Here is an 8,266-nt window from a genome sequence, read left to right on the forward strand (position 1 = left end):
TGTTACTATATGATTAATTTGTCTTTAAATTTCAGGTTTTGTAATACGGAAATCTTTTTTTCTCTAAAAGATTTTGTAATTACAGAAATCTCTTGGCCATTAAATATGAAATAAGCTGATTTTGTGCAGGCCACAACTCTTCCAGGGGAAAGCCAGCTTGAAAAGCTTAATGAAGCGATGACCAGTGTATGATGCCATGATTACGAACATACATTGATGTTAAGATTCTTTTTGTTTAGCTGCGCTCACAGCAAATGATAGAGGTGACATTTACGGCAAATAATGGAGGTTATGTTGTATTACTCTCCCATAAACGAGAGATAGTTATACCTCTTGGTAATCTCAAGCTTGAGAGGTTAAAAACGATCAAACATAGATGAAACTATACGTGAGTGCCAAAGAATTGTTCCCTAAGCTTCCCACGGCAGTAATATTTTGCTTTTGCTTTTATATTTAGTCAAGTGGAGGGCATGCCAGTCAAACAAATGGAAATGAAAACAATAACGCATGCATGACAAAGTTTCTTGGCCAACACACAGCAAGGGAGAGATAAGAGGGCTCCGATACCAAATGTTAGAAAATCTACAGTTTCAACAACAATTTTTCATCCGGAATAAACTCAAAGAATCATTAAATCTTAATACCCAGGGATACGAGTTACCTCCAGCCATTGGTGATGTTTTGATGAAGGCCACAGTCCACTTGCTTGCTTCTTCTTCAGCACTCCAGCTTCAATCCAAGCAAAAGAAAAGAACACAATAATTCTGAAGGCACTTCCAAGCTCTGCTATCTCAGCTAGATGGTGTAAAACTGAAGGGGTTTGAGATGTGAGCTTGGGGACCAAACAGATGAACATATAGCTAAGCTTCCATCAAGCTTCTAATAACTATGTGTTAGATGTCCACAAATCAAGGCAGAAAACTCGAATCAAAGTGATGGACCACTTTAGTAGCTCCTGATTACAAAATTAGTAATTGCAGTTGCCTTTTCTTAACTTAAGGAAACTACTGCAGTTGGTTTCCATAAGTTAAGGAAAGACTCCAACTCCATAACTGTAGGCAGCAATTGTGCAAAACTTAATGGAGCTAACAGCTGGATCAGGTACTTTGCTTGCACCTCGATGAAGTTGTTGAATGCCACTAGGGAGAAGCCGACAGTGGCGAACAAGGTCTTCCATACAGCAGCTGAGGCAAAGGAAATGGTGGCGTCGATCTTCGGGTTTCTCGATATTGTGCATGGTGTCCATGGATACACACAACACCCCTGGAATGGACAAGTGTTAAAAGCTGAGAGGTATCCACGAAATTGAAATTAGAGATTTTAGCATTGGACACAAATGAAAAATGGCTATATGTGAGATGGAGCGAACGCGATATTACATTTTTTTTTTTTTAATAACTGGATCGCATCCATTTTATCAGCGCTTTCAAATGGTCGCACATAAAAAAAAGCTGCGATAGAGGTGGATGCGAAATTCTGATTTGACAAAAATTAATACCATATCAGGGCTGGATCAAATCTGCAATCGGCGAAGTAATACGATGACATATAGTAATATCGGCGGGATGGTATCTCTGAGGTGAATGAACTCTTGACGGGCGTCTGATAAGCCACACGCAAATCATTCCATTACCATATCTAGCTGAATCTTACAAATGAAGTTCACATATCAATTTGATTGGATGAAAAATGGTTCAAATTGATTGAAAAATTAAAATATAAAATTTTAATTTGTAATTTATAAAGCGACAATGGCACAGATAAATCCACAAGAAAATTGTCGGAGTTGGATCTTAGTTCTTATTCTTGGAATGAGATATTCAGGCATCCAGATGCTCCGGTGGATTGGAATGCAACTTTTGTGGGTGATGGAGATCAAATATATTGGGTGGAGATGTTCAAGATTTTTGGCCAAGTACTAGACTTTATCACTGTTTGTGATGTTTCAGGTCCAAGATTGAAATGGGGTAGTATTTCAAAAGGGTATGTGGCACAAGACATGGACCCATCATCATGCATGACAAAAACTGTTGTTGTAGTGCAATTGTGAAGTTGATTCAGCCTTCTATAACCTTTCTTTACTTACATGCTTGTTGAGCATAGTCCCAATAATGCTATGCCATTATTTAACTATTGTATTTGGAATAGCTAGCAGATTCTATGGTTATTGCAAATTGAAATTATAGTTGATCTTTTTGATCCAAAAAGGCTTGTCCCTGCATTCTTCCAGTTGTTTAAGTGATTCACAACATCCTTTTGAATTTTGAATCTATGTTGTTGCTGCAGACACTGGCTTTCCTTCTTCTGAGTTTTTAGCTGTCTACCATTGACCTCTTTTTCCCTAACGTTTCACCGTTGACTAATGTCTTCTTTGTATGACTAAAAATCTAGAAAATGTTAATGCTTCTGTAGTTTCTGAAGATATCAGCTACTAGCATCAAGGAACAAGAAAGTGAAAGAAGCCATCTAGTATAAACAATAATCTGGAGGCATTGTACTAAGACTGCTACTCTACAAGGCATGGCCATCAAATGATTACCATTGGAAATGATCACGAACCCATTCAATGTAGGCAGGAACTCAGGCACAGGCCTAACACCTACTCTCCCATGGCAATATTTGAACGTGTGCAATTTATTTGAAGGTTAGCTTTACAGGTAAGAAGAGTTCAAAAGTTTCATCTTAACACACATACCTCTAGAGCTTCGGTTTGAAATATATGGAACTTACATTGAATCTTCGGTATTTTGCATAATTAATATCAAGGATTGAGTAGTATTATGTGTATATGCCAGTTGATTCTCGAGAGAGGTAAGATGGTATCGGATTAAGTAGGATAACATAGGCTTCCCAGGCCCCTACATATTATGTTATACCTGCAATTTTAATTAAGATTTACTGCAATATAAATTGTGAGTTCCTTCAAGAAAAACATATCAAATTCCATGTATTTTTTCTTTTCGGTTTTCAATTTGATTCTGTATAGTATGGAAATACCGGTTGCCAATGACTACTGTATCTAATGGTGTATTTTATTAGAGAATACTTACTCAAAATTAAATACCATATTGATTTTCTACTGTCATTTTCCTATTCTATCGATTTTTTCCAAATGTTAATATATAGGCCAAGATCAGTATAATATAGTGAACGTATGTCTCATCATGAGATCATCATGGGGATTTTAAATTTCTCATTTCATCATTCTCCTCTTCTTCTTTTTATAATTGTTTTTTCCCCTTTTTTTCCGGTGTTGGATGGAATAATTATTTGCCTACCTATAGCAAGTTGACCTATAGCAAGTTGTCACAGGGGGTTGTGTGAGGCTCAATAAAAGCCTTGATGCCACTTGGCACATTTTTTATCCCTATTAGTGGATCCCACCCTCAAGTCATCCCATGAGATTTGAGCCAGTGACCAGATAGAGACTACACCCTACACAAACCAACTGGTCTACTCTCTACACCTCATGCATTCATTCCAACTATTTATCCAAAGACATATAAGTTTTAAATAGTAAAACCCTCCTCTGTTAGGTTAAACTTGTTTAATTCCATTGTACATTTGGATGAAGGGCTATGCCTACCAAATAGAAGTTTAAAATTTTAAACAATAAAACACCTCCTCTGTTAGGCGAAACTTCTTTAATTCAGTTGTGCATTTGGATGAAGGCTTGTGCCTAGAAAATACAAGTTTGCAATGATAATATAAATGCAAGTTTTATTTTATTCGTCTTTGGTTGTTCATATTGTTAGGTACTGTATTGATGTCCACCAGAAAAAATGCAGATGATAAATCATGGTCACGTTTACTTCAAATGGATATTAAACTGCTGTACTGTTAAGAAAAAAAACCATGCCGTGTTGAGAATTTTCCAAATTGATTCTTCCAGCAATATTTTTTATTGCTTGACATTTACTCTGCAGATTTGAGTATGCATTTCGCAATGAAATAATCTAAAGCTAGGCTTGCAGTAGTGTCTTGTAAAATGACAGCAATTAGGTGCAAATTGTCTGATCGAAGGTAATGCATAGTCCTTTATAGACATGATACAGAGTTTCTTTCTTCAAGAAGGGAAGGAACGATGTTAGAGGAATGCCAATGTTACCCCTGAATTGGGTGTCCGCAATGATGAATGCCTTCAACATTGCTGGCATAATTATGGGATGTTGTTAACCTATGATCGATTCATATTAATTTTGGATCTATTAATCATTGCTTGGAAGATATAATTGATCAAAGGTTGAGATGAATCTATCCTCCTAACTATGAACAGTATTGGTGTTAGATGAGACGACCAAATACACACTGAGACAATTTCTTACAAATACTTGTTTTTGTAATGGCCATTAGTGTGCTTGCCAGTCACATTTCATAGCCTGTTTGGTCTTAGTTGAAAAGCTGGCTTATTGGTTGAAAAAATAATATATATTGGCTCCAAAAGGAAAGATGTCCCATTCATCAATTTCTAACATTTGGGAAGTAACCCTAGAATGTTCAATGTGGTTTTGATGAAAGACTTTGAAGGCAACAAGGATAGAAGTTGCAGGAAATCGGATACAACTCCAAAAGTGTTGTAAATAGATAGTGAACTATGAAATCGTCAATCGGTACACATCACATGCTAGAAAGTTGCAACTCTCTGCATGTTCATGTACTGTGTATAGTGAGGGGTACACCAATCTCGTGAGTTTTGGTGATTTTTGTTGGAATTTAGCAGTTCAATTCTTAGGGTTGCAATTATCTGCATGTTCCCGTACTGTGTACGATGAGGGGAGCTGGATGAGGGGTAATCCAATCTCCAAATAGCAGTTCAATTTTCAGAGTCACAATTATCTGCATGTTCGTGTACTATGTACGATGAGGGGAGCTGGATGAGGGATACTCCAATCTCTGTTTTGGAAATTTTTGTTGGAATTCAACAGTTCGGTTTTTTGCTTTAAATTTGATTGATTTGTTGTTTGGATTGCAATTACAATTTTCTGAATCAATTCAGAGACTGCAACAAACTCTTAAATCACAGTTTACAATTGATAAGATTCCAAATTTAAGTTGTTAGATGGAAATTATCCGAAGTCAGCACTATTGTGCCCCAAAAAAACCATGCAAAAGAAAGGCAATTTGATTGTTCTCTACCCCAGCCTCTAGGATAAGTGGCTAAGGCTTAAATTCTACCACAAATCCTACAACATTTCTACCCATTTATCCTTTATGAGGCTGTAATATATATCAAAAATTTCTACCCATTTATCCTTAATGAGGCTGTAATATATATAAAAAATTTATACCCATTTATCTTTAATGAGGCTGTAATGTATATCAAAATAAATTTATATCTTTCTGTAATAATGTATCAAAATAATTTATTTCCACTTTGTACTTTATTAGCTTGGAATAGGTGTAGTTTAAATATTTTATGTTTTGGTTTTTTAATAAAAATTTAGAAATACAATTTTCCACACGTTTATGATTTTTTATTATTTAAAAATATTGTTTAAAATATATTTTTAAATAAATAAATAAATTTAGTGACTTTGTGGAACACTCATACAAATTTCACAATTTAAACTCGTAATTCAACAAATCTATATAAGATTTTTCATAAATTTAATTGGAAAAAATACCATAGAAAACCAAAACGTATATGACACAGATATCTTTTCATACCTAACTCTGGAACATATTTTGTTTACACACCAACTCCACAACGTATTGTCTAAACTAAGACAAAAGAGAACTGCAACCTATGAGGATAGTATTAACTAGAATTTTCACATATGATGGACCAAATAAAGATTTTGATGTTTGCATTTACATGGTATATTGGCCATATTAATCACTTCTCATTATAGCATCGAAGTGGTATTAAACTTGGTTATGGCCTGGTACTGTGTACATTGAATGTTTCAGCTATTACATTTAAGTTAAATAAGGGTTTTGAAGTTTGTATTTGGATTATTTGTTAGTCACAATTATTTTTAATTATAGTATCAAAGTGGTGTTAAGTTTGGTTATGATTTGATATTTTCTGTATTGAATGTTTTAGTTATTAATATTTAAGTCAAATCAGAATAGATCTATTTTAACGATAGATTTAATATGAGTTCAGAAGGATCAAATTTCTTTAAGTACAAATTTATTTTAGAGTGCAAAACAATGTGTAATTTTTTATTGTTTAAATTGTGTTTTTGAATGTTATAGATATTACATAACATGTCTATTGAGTCATTTTATCAACACGTTAGATTAATTATATTGTTATTCATATATTTTTAAGTATACGTCAATATTAATCCATATTAAAATATTTTATTCATAACTCATATTGGATATTTTATTCTATACAACAACAAAATATTTTCTTTTAATATTTTTGTCTTTATATAGATATACATGTAATTGATATCACGTGTTAACATATTATTGAAAAGTATAAGGTTTAAATATCTTATATATATATATATTACTTTTAATTACTTTACATGAAAAAATATTAGGCTATATGGACAAAATTAAATATGTATATCATATTTTTTATCCTTTTTTCTTATTATAGCCTACATTGTTGTTCTATTTAGAGAATATTTTATTTCTATTTTAAGACGGACATACATACTCACACATAGCCTTCACACCGAGTTGTAAAATGATCCTCTTGACTCAATAAGGATTTTGAAGTTTGTATTTGGATTATTTATTAATCATGTGTTTATAATTATGTATTCAGAACTAAGTGTCTAAGTGATATTAAGCTTCATTATGCCTTAGTGGTCTATATTGAAATTGAGCTTGAGAAATTTTGTTTTCTAAAGAAATGAATGGGCAAGATTTGATATCAAGACAATTTTATTCGTGTAATACATCATCAACTGGATGATAATGAAAAATATTTGAACAAGTTTTTGGTTTCAAACCCAACAATAACCTATTAAATTTAAATGTAATTTATTTAACCTCTCATATGCCATTACCCTAATTGGAATTATATCATTTGGTTTCCTTTCAATGTGAACGTGATCCACCACAATCACTCTATTTCTTTATTGTTCTCCTATGAGATGCCATGCTCCAACATTCTAATTCTTAATAGCAGAACTAATTTTTAGCGGGAAGCTTGAAATCATAATCAACTGCACTCTATAAATATATTGTGCCCAGCTGAATCGAAACTCTTCAAACGCATGCCACTCCAAACCTATGATATGTGATATCGCAAAATCTCTAATCTTCGATTTATCTGATCGGCCATGTTTGATATCGCAAAAACCTCTGATTTTCTCAAAGCTATGATACACAAACCTAATTGAATATAAATTTTGATTAATCAAAATATCACGTCCGTTCTCAAATCGACGCTTTTATTTTGTGTCACAACTTAAAATCATCGATCACAGATTTGGTGATGGACCCGATTTCATTATTAAAACGAATTCATCATCATATTACATCCACCCATATCACAACTTTCATATAGTCTCACCTCTGATAATCGTCGATCGTCGATGTCATATGTAGATGTGATTAGTTTTTTTAAATGTTTTGTTGTGATTTCGCGTCGATTGTGTCGGAACTTTACAATATCGCGAATTTGTGAAGTGTGTCATGTAACCTCCAATATGAAAATCTTTGATACCTCTCTACGCTTGCCAGTTATCACACTATGGTTTGATCGTTGTTATAAAGTATGTACAGATATTGTCTAATGGTTTGGGGCTGTTGTTATGGTTTTCTCTATAATTTTTTAAGCTTTGTGTGAATTATAATAAAACGCTCAGTGTTCTATTTTTTTCTACTTATAGGGATAATCTAGGGGGTTGATTATGGAAGATTTTGTACTTCCCATAAGCTACAACCACTTTAAAATTTTCAGACTTTAGTTATATAATACTTTTATTATTATAAAGGGCCAATGTTATATGTATCGCAGTTTTGGTATTGCAAAATTCTTTGATCAATAAACTACAACCTCTTTATGAAAATACACATCTTTTTTATAACCTAAAAATCACTATTCGGACCTACTGAATATAGCAAGTATTTCGTCTTGTCTCATTTTAAAAGTTCTGATATCCATACCTCTCATACCGCTCCTCCTTTGCCACTTGTCACTTCCTAATAAGCTCTGTTTTAGTCAAACAGAGATAAACTCAAAGTCTGCATATCCTATCGATATTGCTTTACGCCTTTGGGTGCAAATGCTAGTTATTCGAAGAGTTATTCCCTCATGTAACTGATATTTCAATGTGAATGATTGATTCTTTTCAAT

Source organism: Pinus tabuliformis, chromosome 7, assembly GCF_031772625.1.
Source record: "Pinus tabuliformis cultivar Carrire ecotype Pingquan chromosome 7, CPIR1, whole genome shotgun sequence".
In the NCBI taxonomy this organism is placed as follows: domain Eukaryota; kingdom Viridiplantae; phylum Streptophyta; class Pinopsida; order Pinales; family Pinaceae; genus Pinus; species Pinus tabuliformis.